Source organism: Rattus norvegicus, chromosome 14, assembly GCF_021556685.1.
Source record: "Rattus norvegicus strain SHRSP/BbbUtx chromosome 14, alternate assembly SHRSP_T2T, whole genome shotgun sequence".
NCBI classification, from domain to species: Eukaryota; Metazoa; Chordata; class Mammalia; order Rodentia; family Muridae; genus Rattus; species Rattus norvegicus.
In genome coordinates, this window is record NC_141547.1 from 68,652,649 (window position 1) to 68,670,878 (window position 18,230).

General features: G+C 37.1%; 1 long non-coding RNA gene across 1 annotated transcript in view; it reads left to right on the forward strand.

The window, feature by feature from the left end:
• Window positions 1-18,230, forward strand: part of LOC148001378 (uncharacterized) — a 148,847-nt gene that overhangs the window by 77,358 nt on the left and 53,259 nt on the right. Inside the window, exon 3 of the long non-coding RNA XR_015637058.1 lies at window positions 707-821. This is a non-coding gene — a long non-coding RNA (uncharacterized LOC148001378). The remainder of the gene's footprint in view (window positions 1-706; window positions 822-18,230) is intronic.

An 18,230-nucleotide genomic window follows, 5' to 3' on the forward strand; every position in this document is an offset into this window, starting at 1 on the left:
CCAGTGGGTTTCAGACGCAGCCCTCTTGGAAAGATGGATGAGTGTTTAAATTTCTGTGAACATTTACAGTAACTTTGAATTACGTATAAACACCAAGAAAATCAGTTAAAATATACAGAATCTTTGAATATTTATCATAGGCTAAGATAAGGAGTTATATAATCCTTTGTCTTATTATTCTACTCATTTTATATTTTACTGGAAATTACAAAAACTAAGCAGACAATGTAAATATGACTTAGTATATACAAAATATAAATATGAATGTAGTTTTGCATTGTTTTGTTTATATGTGTGCCGATGTAAATATATGTACATACATACATACATGTGCTCACTCATATTTTATACTCGACACTGGAGAAACTGATAAAGTCATTGCTTGTGAATTGTGATTTTTGTGCACTTGAGTTTTTAAAGCTGTTCAGGCCTAGAACTAAGGTTCAGCTTCTAAGAGCACATGCTCCTTCATGAAATTCACTTCAGCCTACTCCACATGTCACCTAAAGATGTCATATACCCTTACTTTCTTCATCTAGGCAAGGTGACTGCTGGTCTGGAAACAAACATCTGGAGAACTTTAGTGGAGCTTACAGTATGTGGAGGCCATTGCCATCCTCAAGCATAATAGAAGATATAAATTTTCTGATAGCAAATTGGTAAACATCAAAGGCAACTTATGATGATTGTTCTTTTCCGCCTACAGGTCAGACTACTCTAAAGCCAGAAGGCTATACATTTTTTTCCACCATTAGGGTCCAAAAGTCCTAGATTTTTTTCTCTTGAAAAAAATTATGGATAATGGCACAGAGCCCAAGAAGGTAAGTCTTGCTTCTTTTAAGCGGGATAGTTGTTTTGCGCTGATAACTAAGACCTGGAACTGAGTGCTGAGTAAGTGTAAAGGCCTGTGATAAGGCTCTGAATCCTGAGCAAAGCTATTAGACTGTGAAGAAATTTGGAGGTCCAAGTTCAAGGTTAACAAAATGGCATCCCAGACTAATATTGTGCAGTAAATTTCAAATGTTTCAAAACATGCTATTTGGATTTGCAATAATCATCAAATTGCATGTGTTTTCTGTTTTAACCAACTTGGATGAGGACTAGGTATGCTGACCTAATCTCTTGTGAACACATAAAGGATGATACAGTGCATATGCACCCACCACAGATAAGGAGCCAAGAGAGCTTCTAAGTTTCAGTTACCTTTCCTCCTTTTATCATTGTCACAGAATTGAACATGTAAGCTCTTTTTTGCATGATACCATAACCCAAGAATCAGGTCAAGTCTGCTACAGCAACCATTTTGATTGCTCTGAGAAATTCTAGAAATGTTTATTGACCTATCTATGTCTCAGCTCTAATGAACAAGAAAAGGTCAGGTTGATTCATGAAAGATATTCTGAACTGAGAACATTTCGGGAAAATATCTTAGTGCACAAGTGAGCCATTTGTTTCTTTTACAATTTACCACCTGGTTATTAAGGGTAGAGCATCTGTGTTGAAAATAATAGATCACCATAAATGGATAGCTAGTGAGATCCAGCAGCTTTAGTGTGGCACACGGAGCAGAAGTCGTCAAGTTCTATTTTCTTGACTCTAATTGCAACTCTACTCCAATAGCTAAGGTCCAGAACCAATCTAAGTGTCCAATGCCAGAAAAAAATGGATAAAGAAAATGTGTTGCACAATCCACAATTGTCCTTTTTTCATAAAGAATAAAGTTATTACCATTTTTAATAAAATAGAAGTAACTAGAGATAATCATATTAAGTAAATCAAGCCAATCTCCAAAAGACAAATGTGTTTTCTCTCATTTTTGGTTCCTAGATTATATATGTATGCATAGAATCATGTATGAAATATAGAACTTGAAGTAAAGCTACTCAGGCAACAAAATGGACTAACAGGAGAAAGGAAAGGCAGCAAAGGAGGTGGGTTGAGATTATGGTAGGGGATAGGCTCAATGTTCAATATGTACTTATATATGTTTATATAATAATTATAAATTAAAGTAAATTAAATTAAAACATTGTCTTAATGGAGCATTCCCATCCCATGGGAACTGTTCATTCTTTGGATACAAATGCTCAAAATGTTCCCTTCTCTTTTATGCTTTTGCATCTTCTCCCGCATTGCCTTCTATGCAAAAAATAATTTAGAAGTACTTTCTCTGGACACTCAATGTCTTCCCTGTAGCTCCACATTGAGACTGGATACACAGGAGTTGGTCAACTACCAAGGAGCATGTTGTTATAGAAAACTGATTATTCTTGATTATCCATCTCAGAAAGGGGTATCAGTTCCTGGGCCTTCTATGCTAAAATGTTGACTGGCTTGGTCAGGTGCAGGCAACCACAGCTGCCATGAGTCCATGTGGGCAGCAGGCCTGCCATGTCAAATGATACCACTTTGATCACATCCTTCCTGACATCCAGCTTTTATAGTTCCTCTTCCCTACTATCCTGATGTTCCTTTGAGCCTTGAAGAGGTGGTATAACACAGATATCCTGTGTGGAGTGAGTACTCCATAGTCAAGAAAACCCAAACAAAAACAGTGATGTTGGAAATAAAAAACTCAGTAAGCCAAATAAAACTAGCATGCCAAGTCTTACCAATAAAGTGGATCATGGGGTATTTGATGTATTTTGGTATTAAAGGAATGGGAAAAAACTATTCCTTCGGCTTTCTTTTAGAAAAGTTTGTGGTCTTTGCTACAATAGAATGGCAATAGAAAATAAATGTTACAAATTCATTCATACTCCTGTTAATATTAAAGCACACACTTGGAAATAATCCAATAACAAGGTAGAACTCACATGAAAATGGGAAGTATGTGGAGACAAAGAAAAATGGAGATACCAAATACCAAAAGTAACGCACGAACACACTTCAACAAGACCTAGTAGAGCTATTAATATGTATGCTTACCAAAATAATTACAAGAAAATAGCCTAACCCCCAGAATTAAAGTGTTAGAACATAAGATCACATAAATTGTCATACAACTGAAAACAAAAACCAATAGAGGTTATAGCTGAAATTGAAGAAAAGTTGAGCAGTTATTAGAATGAACACAGAAGAATGCCTCCTGTTGAATTTTCCCCCATCTCCATAGTGGCTGCAAACTTTATTACATTCAATGGAATCTCACATAATTTACTTTTAGACTTTATAATCTAACATATGAGGTGAATCTATTCAACATATCTTTACTTTCCAATATTTTTTTCTGTCTAAATGGCTCAAAGAAACAACCTATCTTCACTGACTGATATAGAAAGTATAATCAGTAACATGTATCCCTGCTTTGTGGGATAACATTTTCTTGAAGTCAGGAGGACTGACCTTTTGCCACCATGAAATTCAAGAACATGAAGAAGTTTTTTGATATTAACAATTCAAAGTAGATTTATCTGCAGAAGGAGATGAAAATCAAACATCTAAAATATTTGCTATAAAGATTAACTAACCAACTATAACTTAACTAGTTCATGCACTCAGATGATGTAGTTTCACATAAATTTGCATTCAATTGAAAGCAATTTTCTATCAACTGAAAAACTCATAAAATGTGTCATGCAGCATATATATATATATGAACCAGATGTTCAGCTGACCTCACCTTCACTTATCAGAAAACAGTTGTTTTTTCTTCAGCTGTTTTCTTCCAAAACAAATAATTCTGGAAATAAATTGCTAGTTTCACATTTTGCAATGAATCACTAATTTTCCTATCAGCATTGCTGATGCATTTTGAGCTTCATCTTTGAATTGATCTAATAATTAACATGCACAGTGCCTTGATAAGTGGCAGTGGTTTTAGTTATAATCCTTTCTCCTACCTAAAAATAACTACAGTCTTTGACAAGAAAACTCAGAAAGTAACATCTTTAAACAAGCACATTTAGAAGAATTCACTTCTTATTAACTGATGCTATGTGAAAGAGTAATCATGGCAACCATCTATCTCATAGATGCCATAAAGTATTTTACGTGGATAGTATTGACACCATGTTAAGTATCAGATCATTATCTTGAGCAAAATTGATCGAGGAGTTACAAAGTACTGTTCATACATTTCTATTCTATGCCATAAGTATTGTGTTGCTGTAACCTGCACAACCCAAATAAGCCCGTGCAAAGAAAACACAACTCAATTAAGAAGAATACAAGCTGTGTGACTATATGGGGCAGATCTACCACTACACTACTCTGTTCCCCAGCTATGAGATTCCTTATAACTTACAGTTTCTCCAGGCTATGTGCTTCAGCTCCATTTTCCTTCCACCTCTTCCTCTTTTGTCCCCTTCCCTCTCCTACCTTCTCCCTAAAAGTTTTCTGCTCAACCTTCCCTTCCCCTGCCCAACCACCGGCTCTAGCCTTCATCTTACAAGTTAAAATGGGGAGAAGGTTCCAATGAAGTCACTTGAGTATCATTGTCCTAGGTAGCCCCTCTTGGGGAAGCAAAATTAGCATCAAAATACAAACAGCACCAGGGGAATCCACAGTATTGAACATTGAAATTATTTTATATAAATTTGAGAATTACCATCATTCAAAAGATGATGATGTAGAACTTTACTTTTGTACTGTATAACAGTCAGGAGGCAAACATGAAGGGATTGAGTTTTAAAGTTTTCGGTTTGTCTATTTGACTTATTAGTCAGTTGAAATTAATTAGTACAAAGTAACCTAAAACTTTCTATATAGTAGGTCTGGCCTCAAATTCACTGAGACTGAGAATATAGGCATTAGCCACTATATCAAGCCACAGTTTGTTTAATGTTACTTAATTAAACAATATATTCTGATTACAGTTTCTCTTGTCCTTCCTTGCCCAGTTCCTCTCGACCTCCATTCCCATCTGGATCCATACCCTTTCTGACTCTGGTTAGAAAAAAAATGGCATGTATGGAATAATAATAACAAAATACCAATGTTAATTTTAATGATTCTATCCCCATAACATCTCCTTTTATGATTGCATCTCCATTTACTATTCTACCTCATTTTTCTACACCAGTTCCTGTACCCATCCACGATCTCAAGTTTATTTTTCATTGTTTTTAGTATCCCATACATCTTTTATGTTTTCCATATCTGGGCTCAAAGCTTATTGGTAGGTATCTCTTCCACAATCATTTAATTCTCATGTCTTCTATACCTTCTCTACCTGGGCAGACTAGAGCCCCAGCTAGCCCTAAATCACCCCAGTCAACACCAGCAAAGAAATAGCTGGCTGTGACTGGATAATAAAACAAGTAACTATGATCACATTTTATTTCCCTGACTACTTAAGAAACATCATCTTTCATTCAAACTGTTCATTTCCTTGTCTTTCATTTTTCCTCTGAATAAGATGTAAAATATTCAGTCACCTCAGTTTTCCATTACATATTCCTTCTCTCTGAGGCTTTTGTCCAAATTGCAGAGAACATTTAGGGTACCTTAAAGTACCTACAGGTTCCTATGATCAAGTCTATCAGCTTGGTCCCATTCCGTTGGCTTATTGACTCTCTTAGTGGATCGATCACTGTACTCCTATGGACAGCTAATCTACCACATCTCAACTCCCACCTAACTCAGAGAACCACTCCTGACAATGTTCCCTTTCCTATGTCATACTATTTCCCCATCTTCCTGGTCATTCATGTCTGTATATGACATCAGTTATGTCTTCCCTTAAAAGGTGGGGGAAGAAAGGAAATAAAAATAAAGCACACTCATCTTCTCTGATTTATACTCCTAAGAACCTTAAGCCAACTGCCTTGTATTTACAATTACGTTCTTCCCTCAAAACACAAAAGTTTCTATATCAACTGTCTTGATGTACTCTCCTTTCATTTAAAAAAATATAATAAGGGTTTCTTTGCACTATATCAACCATACTTGATTTAATCACTTACCAAGAACTTCATTGCTACCTTCATTAATAACTTCTATTTTACATTTCACTGGACATAGTAAAACTGTATGTATTTGAATGCCCTATTGTCCTTGAATTACCTAAGTACTTGACTTTAAAGAGATCACTCTACCTGAGTTCTAATCCAACATTCTATGGGGTTTCTATCTAATTCCTACTCCAAGAAATTATACATTTACCACTAGATCCCACCTAGAATTGCCTGGAGTTCTTGTTGAATTAGTATTTAAATATTTGAAAATCATATCCTAAGTAGCATATATGTACAGATCTCCAAAAATATATTAGTCTATCATTAACTAGTGTTTAATCTTGTTCTGGCTCTCTACTTAGACAATAAATGCACATCTCTAAGTTATTATGCACTCACCAGCACACTTCCTGCTTCACTGTTCTTCCCATAAATGGAAAACTTTAAAGATTTATTTTTATTTTCATTTATGTAAATGTACTTCTGCCTGTGTATCTAAGTAGCATATGACTGTAAGTAACCCCAGAGTCCAGAAGAGTCTGTCAGGTCCATTGAAACTAGAGTAATAGGTGGTTGTAAGCCTCAGATGCATTGGCTGGTTCTTCTGCAAATGCAGAAAGTGCCTCTAACTGCTTGTCCATTTCTGTAGCCCTCCATACCTGAGAATGTTATTCTTATAATTTTCTCTTCTATTACTGTTTCTGGCCCTTAAATATCTGCCAAACATACAAGCCCACTAAAACTCTGAAGTATAAAGCCTTACAGTATGCAATTACCAGAGAGGATATAGCTTCCATTATAAAGATTTTGAATTAAGATTGGTTTTGCTCCAGAAATGAACCCACACACCTATGGTCACTTGATTTTTGACAAAGGAGCCAAAACCATCCAATGGAAAAAAGATAGCATTTTCAGCAAATGGTGCTGGTTCAACTGGAGGTCAACATGTAAAAGAATGCAGATTGATCCATGCTTATCACCCTGTACAAAGCTTAAGTCCAAGTGGATCAAGGACCTCCACATCAAACAAGATACACTCAAACTAATAGAAGAAAAACTAGGGCAGCATCTCTAACACATGGGCACTGGAAAATATTTCCTGAACAAAACACCAATTGCTTATGCTCTAAGATCAAGAATCGACAAATGGGATCTCATAAAACTGCAAAGCTTCTGTAAGGCAAAGGACACTGTGGTTAGGACAAATCGGCAACCAACAGATTGGGAAAAGATTTTTACCAATCCTACAACAGATAGAGGCCTTATATCCAAAATATACAAAGAACTCAAGAAGTTAGACCGCAGGGAGACAAATAACCCTATTAAAAAATGGGGTTCAGAGCTAAACAAAGAATTCACAGCTGAGGAATGCCGAATGGCTGAGAAACACCTAAAGAAATGTTCAACATCTTTAGTCATAAGGGAAATGCAAATCAAAACAACCCTGAGATTTCACCTCACACCAGTGAGAATGGCTAAGATCAAAAACTCAGGTTACAGCAGATGCTGGCGAGGATGCGGAGAAAGAGGAACACTCCTCCATTGTTGGTGGGATTGCAAACTGATACAACCATTCTGGAAATCAGTCTGGAGGTTTCTCAGAAAATTGGACATTGAACTGCCTGAGGATCCAGCTATACCTCTCTTGGGCATATACCCAAAAGATGCCCCAACATATAAAAAAGACACGTGCTCCACTATGTTCATCGCAGCCTTATTTATAATAGCCAGAAGCTGGAAAGAACCCAGATGCCCTTCAACAGAGGAATGGATACAGAAAATGTGGTATATCTACACAATGGAATATTACTCAGCTATCAAAAACAACGGCTTTATGAAATTCGTAGGCAAATGGTTGGAACTGGAAAATATCATCCTGAGTGAGCTAACCCAATCACAGAAAGACATACATGATATGCACTCATTGATAAGTGGCTATTAGCCCAAATGCTTGAATTACCCTAGATGCCTAGAACAAATGAAACTCAAGACGGATGATCAAAATGTGAATGCTTCACTCCTTCTCTAAAAGGGGAACAAGAATACCCTTGGCAGGGAAGAGAGAGGCAAAGATTAAAACAGAGACTGAAGGAACACCCATTCAGAGCCTGCCCCACATGTGGCCCATACATATTCAGCCACCCAATTAGACAAGATGGATGAAGCAAAGAAGTGCAGACCGAGAGGAGCCGGATGTAGATCGCTCCTGAGAGACACAGCCAGAATACTGCAAATACAGAGGCGAATGCCAGCAGCAAACCACTGAACTGAGAATAGGACCCCCGTTGAAGGAATCAGAGAAAGAACTGGAAGAGCTTGAAGGGGCTCGAGACCCCATATATCCAACAATGCCAAGCAACCTGAGCTTCCAGGGACTAAGGCACTACCTAAAGACTATACATGGACTGACCCTGGACTCTGACCTCATAGGTAGCAATGAATATCCTAGTAAGAGCACCAGTGGAAGGGGAAGTCCTGGGTCCTGCTAAGACTGAACCCCCAGTGAACTAGACTGTTGGGGGGAGGGCGGCAATGGGGGGAGGGTTGGGAGGGGAACACCCATAAGGAAGGGGAGAGGGGAGGGGGATGTTTGCCCGGAAACCAAAGAATTATTATTAAGTATTAAATAAATTAAAAAGAAAAAAGATTGGTTTTGCTGATGTATCACAGAGCCCGTGTTTACACTGAGGAAACTAGCAGCTTGAGAAATTCTCATTATTCTTGGGATTTCTAAAAGTTTTAGAGGAATAAAAGTGGAAGACTTAGAAAAGAGATCTAATGGCTTTGGCAGGTGAGTGTTATAAAGCCTGTGTGGTAGAGTAATCGTGATGATGGTGATAGTGATAGTGGTACTGTACTATGTTCACCACCTGCTGGCCTGAAGCAGCTCAAAGCCACTGAAGTTCTATCTCAACTCATACAACTGTCAACTTATAGCCACCATGAATAAAAATGACTCGAGGAACAAAAGATAAAACCATTAAATTATATGGATTATTAAAAGAGTCACAAAATAATGACTAAAATGAACAGTCTTCATGAGTCAACTTGAACTTGAATTAAGAAGCTCACAAAGTATACACTGAGTGATCATGAATGAGACAATTAAGCCACTGGCTCTTTAATTTCATCATCTTTAAATGCTAGTCAACAACTGTCCTATTACACAATTATTAGACTTAAAACATATGTGACCTCTACACTGTTTAGTACATACTAAATATGAAGGAATGAAACTATTATTTATGCATTACTATTATATCTTATGGTGCAATTTCAGTTTAGAAACTGATATTGGCTTGTATGTCTAACACTTAATACACTACCTGGCACTCACCATATACCACCAAACATTGAAAACTAGAAAAAGGTAAGGGAAGTGAAAATTTCTGGTTTCTTTGGAGACTCAGTTGGTCATGTGATGTTTTTCTGGAAACTGTCTTATGAGAGTTTTTGCTTAAGCATGTTTTGCTGAGAATATTCTCATGGTTTTTTTGGTTTTTTTTTTTTCTGGAAACAGCCTAGCAAATGGACATGTGATATTTTTATAGGGTGGACTCTTGAGAAAACCTGTGATGTTTGGAAAGGATCTAAATATCAGACAGTGGACAACATTTGTGGTATTGGTTTGCCTTGCTACTCTTTGCTGATCATCATTTGCTGTGACTTCATAGAGAAATGCACCAAAGAACTTACGGTGGTGTTCTGGTGGCTTCTTGCTGCTTCAATGGATTTGGATCAATTTCTGAATCATGAATGGTGTTTGCAAGTGGGTTGAACTACCACTCTTGATCTACATGAACTGAACTGTTGATATCCTGACAACACAGATTAGATTCACCCTAAAGAACTATTTCTAAACAGGTTCACATTCTCCTTTGATCTATTAACCTTTCCTTTCCGCTACCTCTGGTGGGGAGTTAAAGCCTTTATATACACTTACTAAAGTAGGTTTTGAAAAATAAAGGCCTACAGCCAAGTCCTGATGATCTTTGTTCTCCTTTTTAATTAGAAACGAGTAACTTCTTTACTACTCTCACCCTGACAACCAATCAAAGGAAAAGAGCCATTATTGTGTAGTAGGATGCGGGTCTAGGAATATAAGTATTTGGTTTCTTGATTTACTAATTTAACTTCCAATTGTATGAATTGGATTAATACCATAAAATAAACCTGTATTTCTATTAATTACAGAATCAAGTAGTGGTGACTGACTTTACATAAAATACAGTTCACAGACATAAAGATCTGGCCCATTCTTTGTCATTGTTATTGTGTACTTCAGATTTTTGTCTCCATAAGTCATCTTTCATACTGTACAAAAGATGATTATTTTTACATTATTCAATTATTTCAAGCTAGTAAATGCTTTCTTGAAGACTCAGATAGGTTCTGAATTGTTTCCATGACACTAACCTTTAAATATATATATATATATATATATTGACTGTGCCATTCAATAAAATATAAACTTTTAAGGAAGAAGTAAATTTTTTTAAAAAAATCTGTATCTTTAACCTAGAAAGCATGGCTTAACATAAAGTAGATGCAGGATAAATTTTGAGTTGAATTAACTAATGAACTTATAGCAACTTGAGGCTACCTAATCTATTATTACCAAAAGGTAGGTGGACTTAAGTACAGTTATGATTCTTCTGTCTTTCTGGGCTTATTAACATATGATAGTGTGTTTATTTTTTTATTGGGGGGTTGATTTCCTTATTTCAAATCAAATATTGGGAAGAATCTGCAGTTTATAATCACTGAACAAAATGCAGATTACGTGCAGGAACTTTGACAAAGGAAATGCTTACTTACTTCTTTGGCTTTAAACTACAATCCTTACTTAAGCCAAACTTTCTCTATTCCCGCCCTCACAGGCAACAGATCATATAGAATACAGGTCTACTGTTTAAAGAGTAAATATCAGAGTGGAAGAAAAGGAAATGAAGGAGTTGAGATGATATTTCTTAGCTGGTTTAGACCAGCTGTCCTCATTTGCTCAGTTAATTTACTACACCTCATTCATGAAGTGAAAACAAACTGAACTATGGCAGTCAACACAACCTTAGCATTAGTTCAGATGATCCTCACTTTGTAGTTTTGCATTGATATATATATATATATATATATATATATATATATATTAGTTTTCTTTATACACAGTATGGAAATTGAAAATTAGAAAGAAAATAAGTACAGAGAAGCAAATAATTGAAAACGTGGCATGAATCTTTGCATGGACTTCTTTAGACCAGGCCAAAGGTGAATGGAAAATAAATGCATTGGTGATCAAACATATGTCCATCTCTAAGTTCTATATATCACCTAAACTGTTAAACATATGCTGACAGGTAGTACAAGACTAAGGTATTAACCAACAGCTGTTACATTTTGATTGCATATGTATAATAACGTTTTTCAAAAATATAAACATTTCTGTGTAAGTGCTTTAGAAATTTTCAAACATTCTAAACTGCAAATTAGAATAATTATTACTCTCCTAAATATATTGCCTAGTTATTTTCCTTCTCTATCTTGGTTATCTTTAAACAAATTTACTGATCATGCTGTGGAGCCTGAATATCTACATTGCAGTAAAATAGTCCACCTCAGTGTAGACCACTGAGCAACTTGTAGTAGTTGATTTCAAGCAAGACACATGTAATGTTTATTCTTGGTTGTCAACTTGAGGACATCTGGAATGAACTACAATCCAGAATTGAGGGCACACCTGTGAGGCTGGAAAACACAGGCTTCTAACCCAGATTATGAAAAGCTTTGGCCCAGACAAAGTAGAATATGCCTTTACTCACAGGAGACTGAGGCAAGCAGATCTCTGAGTTCAAGGCCAGTTCAGGACAAATCAAATTCCAAATACAGCCATGGTTGGCATGCCTTTAATCTGAAACACACCCTCTTCTAGAGATCTATATAAAGACATTGGAAAAAGGAAGACTTACAATATTATTTTTTACCTGCTTGTACCTACTTGCCAGCATATCCAAATAGGTTGGAACCTATTTTTTCAGGATTCCAGCCCATACAGAAGACCAACTGAAATAACTAGCCTTGTGGGACTGAGCAAATATTAGATTCTTGGATTTCCCTTTTTAGAGGATTAGGTTTTACATAGCATAACCACTCTACCATTGAAATTTCCCTGAGCCTTAAAATTCTTCATCAATAATAATCAATAATAATCCAAAGAATATCAGGCATCTCCAACTCCTTTTCAGTAGGCCATCTTTTGATAAATGCTTTAGCCAATGGTTCAAACAAAAAATTTCTGACAACATTTTTTAACTGTGCAAGCTTCCATATTAAAGCTAGAATCTTCACTCAGAGGGCCCACAGCAAAAAACTCAGTCTGCTGTTGTTTTATGTTCCTTCCACAATTATCCATACCTTTAAAGTCCATTCTCACACATATTCCCCAGACTTGTGGCTGAATAAATTAGCAAGTGCATGTAGCACACTCCTTTATGGACTATACTTTCTACCTCCCCTTTAGGTTAGAGGCCTGCTTTGCCTTGAGTCTGATTAAAAGTCTAGAAAAAAAATATTGTTGGGCTTGAAAAACATCAGTATTGTCTTGTCCTACATTTACTTCAGAGAAAGTCACTACTGGTTCTCAGTGATCACCCCATGGTATGATCTTCAGTTTCCTGGAGTCTTCCACTGCAACTAGGCTTCACCAGTAGCCTCAGGCAGAGTCTTTAGACAATGCCAAAAGGCAATTATGTTCTTCACCAAAATATCACAAAATCAGTCTCAAGGCTACATACTAACATTCTTCTCCATTGAAATCTCTAGGGCAAGCAGTCCTACACAGTTCAAATCCCCCTTAGCACCGACGCCTTCCATACTCCTAGTAGGATGGAGCCCATTAAACCCCCACTTAAGGCATTCCACGGCTTTCCAAACCCAAAGTCTCAAGGTCCATGTTCCTCTAAAGAAAAACATGGTCAGACCTGTCACAGAAATACTCCAGTCTCTGGTAACAACTTCTATATTAGTTAAGGTTCTTTAGAGTCACAGAACTTATGGAATGTCATTCTATATTTAGGGAATTTATTGTAATAACTTGTAGTCTGCAGTCCAACTAACCCAACAATAAGCAGCTGTGAATGGAAAGTCAGAGAATCTAGTAGTTGCTCAGTCCCATGACGCTAGGTGTTTCAGCTGCTCTTCTGTATAAGCTGGAATCCTAAAGAAGTAGATTCCAATAGATATGCTGGGAAGTAAGTACAAGCAGGTAAGGAAGAATGAGTCTTCCTTCTTCCAATGTCTTTATGTAGGCCTCCTGCAGCAGTATGGTCCAGATTAAAGATATGTACAACCATGGCTGGACTTGGAACTTTCTTTGTCCCAGACTGGCTTTGAACTCCGAGATCTGCTTGCCTCAGTCTCCTGTGATTAAAGGCATGGACTACTTTGCCTGGGCCCAATTTTTTCATGGCTTACCATGCTTCAAGATCTCCATGTCAAGATCCAGGCCATAAGCCAGTGTTTTCCAGTCTCAAGATCTGCATCACAAGTATGTCCTCAATTCTGGGTTGCAATACATTCCAGATGTAGTCAAGTTGAAAACCAGGAATAGCCATCACAACACCCTTCTTGATTTGTATGTACACCCATTTTAGAAACAAGGTATCCTGGATACCTGTAGGGTGGGTATGATAGGAAGGCAGTTCCCTAAGTGTCCATTTCTACAATATTCTCTCTAAGAATTTCACATGAGAATTCTTGGACAATTGCTTATTCAATTTGTATTGAATAACAGCAGATTCTATATTTACAAAAAAGAAATAAAGAGACAGAAAATTTGAGTTTCTGTTCCATCTGTTCACATCCTATGGAAACTGTAACTGGATGGTCTGCTGCTGGCTACAGGTAAAACAGACAAAAACTGTCACTTTGCTTGCCACATATTATTCTGACCTGATTTTTTTTGTACAAGTCTTTATTTTCAGTCATCAAATTGTTAGTGACAAAGTAGACACACAGATGAAGACTAGTCTGTGTGCGACAGGCCAGAGGACAGCATTGGTTCTTCTAGAGCAGCATACTAATGATTCATGACAGGGGTACCCTTCCATTCATCCTCAAAATATGAGCCTCTTGGAAAGAAATTCAGGGAAGGCATTTAAACATAAGTGCTAGGTGGTGCCGGAAATAAATAAATAAAGGAGAGATAATCTAAGTGGGTTGAGACACTTCCCCAAGGCAAAGGAGGAGTCTGCATCCATCACACGGTGACATTATAAATCTGTATGCTTTGCAAGGTAGTGACATGAGAAATTAGACTGAAGAAGCCACAGATGCACAATTTGTCAGCCTCAGAGGAAAGGTTAATGCAAGTTAAATATTGACATGTCAGCAATAAGGATTACACCAATTATAAATGTACACCAGTGCTGCTGTACTGTAATGACTGTGTGACACTGACAGGTAAGCATAGGCTGGAGAAATTACAACTGAATGGAATGTCACAGACATTAGAAATTAGGACATTTGAACTTTTTAATATCTTATCTTGTTTTGTCCATCTTATTATACAGGGTTCTCCAGAGAAATAGAGGCAATAGTTCTACACACACAGACACACACACACACACACAAACACACAGTGGAGAGCAGCGATATAGACAGACAGAGGGAGAGATAAGAAGTTGTACTGGGTCATAAGAAGAAGGCCAGGGCAGTCCCTAATGTAAAGAACAACTTAACAAACCAGAGACCCAAGAGACCCTGGGATGTCATTCATGTCCACAAACTACCCATCTTGAGACCCAGAAATCAATACATCAGTTTTAGAAGAGAGCAGAAAAAGTCAATCTCCAAGTTAAAATGAAGTTAGGAAGGAGAGCTATTTTCTTCTATAGAAGAAGGTGAATCACATTGTTCTAGGTATCACTTTATTGATTCAATGAGGCCAATCCTAAGAAATGCAGTCTGCTTTCCACGTCAAATTCCATATTAACCTCCTCCAAACCATCATTTCAGATACTTTCAGAATAATGTACAAGTATTAATCCAGGCCTCACATGGCACAGTCCAGTGAACATATGAAGCTAACTGTGGCAAGTCTCAGTTGAACTTTAGTGCAAAATAAACACTACAGTCTATCAACGACTCAACTCTTCCCGTGCATAAGATGCTGCACTAACATGTCACATGCAAGCTTCTTAAGCACATCACAGCTCTCCAGTGCTGTCAGCATTTCGCCAGTTCTATTACTCTCATTCATTTATCTATCTATTCACTTTACCCCCTCCTCCCAGTCACCTCTCACATAGTCACTCCCCAATTTCCTTCTCCTTGGAACAACAAATCACTACAAGATAGGCACATCCTCTTCCACCGAGGCCACACAAGGCAGACCAGTTAGGGAAACAGGATCCATAGGTAGGCTACAGAGTCAGGGACAGCCACCACTCCAGTTGTTGGGGAACCCACATGAAGACCAAAGTACATATCTGCTACATATATGAGGGAGGCAGCTAGGTCTATCCCATGTATATTCATTGGTTGGTGGTTCAGTCTCTAGGAGCCTCCAAGGGTCCAGGTTAGGGGACTCTGTGGGTTTTCTTTTGTGTTCTCTATCCTCTTCATGTCCCTCAAATCTCTGAGAACTCCATCTAATATTTAGCTGTAGGTCTCTCCATCTATTTCCAGCTCATAGGTGGAGATGATCGAAGGACAGTTATGCTAGACTGCTGTCTGCAAGCATAACAGGGTGTCAGGGGCACTAGCTCTATTTTTATGACAGGACAGATAACTTTTTAATTTTCTTCATCTCACAGAACTGGTAGGTACAGGGCTCTGATTTGGTATCATAGTATAGAGCCTAGCTCCTGACCTTATACTATTAAAGACTCTCTCTCTCTCTCTCTCTCTCTCTCTCTCTCTCTCTCTCTCTCTCTCTCTCTCTCGTGTGTGTGTGTGTGTGTGTGTTTGTGTGTGTGTGTGTTTCTTTTTTTTTCTCTCTCTCTTAACTAACAACTCCACAGGAAAGTTTAATGTCATGGAATAAAGCTATTTTTATAACCATATTTCTGTAGCTTCAACCCATTCTTCCCATGTGGCATTTTAAGCACCTTTAGGCAAGTGTTTTCTGAAAACTATCCTTTCAATTGCCCAGGAAATGAACAAAAGACAAATAAATATAGATAATTTCTCATGATACTTAGGTATGATTATTTTAAAAATATATTTTCTTTATGAAATAAAGAAAAGTTTAGTGTGAAAATGTTTTAGTATAGCCACCAGCACTGAAGTATACATATTTAAGAATAGTGACACACATCAGTTTTATAATATTTTATGTTTTTGCTAAAGTCTATGTATTTTATTATTTTTTTATGTTTTATGTATATATGTGTTTTGCCTGCACGCATCTCCAGTCAACAGGAGAGTGTCAGATCCCCTCAAACTGGTATTGTAGAGGTTGTGAGCAACCATGTGGGTATTGAGACTTTCATCCTCTGAAAGCCCAAGCAGAACTCTTAACCTTTGAGCCAACTCACCAGCCTCAGTAAATTCTGTTTGGAAAAAAAGATTTTAAGCATTTTAAAACAAAATTGTAATCAATAAATATGTTCAAGGTAAGAAGCAAGTACTTTTGAAGACTTTTAAGTTATTTAAATGCAGGCATAAGAGACCTTTAAAATTACAGAGAATTCCAGGTAAATCATCAGCTGATAAGGGGTTATATACAATTGATTTTCTCATAGTGTAACCAAAGTAGTTAACATGATTCTCATAGTTATCCACAAATCCCTTTAAGGTGAGTTACTTTTCTTAGAGATGCCTTCCTAAAAGGATACCCAATCTCCATTGGCTGGCCCTACATCCAGGTATAAACAGACAATACTAAATTGACCCAGTGGATTATGGGAGTTGGGGGAGAGGTAATAAATAAATTTTGGAGAAAGAAATGTGGAAAAATACGCAAACTAGAAAAAGGCAGTGGTGTGTACTTTTAAAGCAGTATGTGTGTGTGAACGTGCAAATCTCAATACTAGGAGGAATTTTAAAACCATGACAGTACTTTAACCCACACTTGAGGAACTTCTAACAGGCCATGAGAGGAATTACTGAAGGCCTAAATACAAACACGCTTGTTTGACACCAGCATTTCCACATTCAGCTTCCTTCTTTAGTCTACTGACTATAACACACATAAACCTATAAAAAGAAAAACCAGCAAAGCTTAAGACTACTGTGAGGCAACCTGTTATGTCAGGTTATTGCATTAAATTTTGTATTCTAAACTTCAGCAAATGACATTATTCACAAAGTGTTTCTAAAAGAAATAGCACAACTATAACTCTCCTGTAAGCCTACTAAAATCAATAAGCAAGGGTCTTCTTGGTGGCTGAGTTTATTTGAAGAATAAAGAAAAACATTACCCAAATAGAAACTGAGAACATTCTGCCAAGTGGATGCCACTGCTCTTTAATTCTACCAGTGACATCAAAACCAAAGAAAGCCTGAAACAACATTGCAAGTAAGAAAGTGGTAACAATATTGATAACTAAATATCCTGAAAAATGGTGCAAAAAGGAAAGGACGCTAAGGGAGAAAAGTGATATCCTAATAATGTGTGGTAAAGGGTAATGTGCTAGTATTAATTCCTAATTATGACAAGTGAATCCTTTGAATATAAAATATTAACCATAGAAGAAACTTGTGAAAGATATACATTGTCCTTTATCTAGATGTATAAATAATGCTGTTTTTGAAAGTTTATTCAAATTTTGAGAAAACTGTAAGAATTTCATTGTCTAGATCTACCATACACACACATGCACATAAACACACAGAACAATACAAACAGCATGAATCAAATATAAGTGCAATTCCCTTCAAAGTGGATTCAGGGTTGCTATGGACAGTTTACTGTAAATACCCTCTAAAGAAATAGATAACTGAACTTGGCTCACAGTATTTCTTTGTTGGGAGATTTTGAGAGTTGAGGTTCACAAGGGATGTCCTTAGGTTAATAGCCACATGCACTCATAATAGATTGTGGCACCCTAGTTTCTCTTGCCACCCTCTCCACATACTCCCACAGAAACTGTGGCATCGCCATCCATTCATCACCACCCACAATACAGCCTTCGTCTGAACTTTCCTCATGTCTGGACTTTATCCTTGAGCCTCTAACATTATAAACTAAGTCTTTTCTCTTTATTCTTCAAAGAGTGATTATCTTCATGACCTAGTTGACCCTATATCCACCTGGATAAAGTCGCTGATGATTCAACACCAACACATACCTTTCAACACACGAATTTTTGAGGAGCATATGTTAAACATATGCTC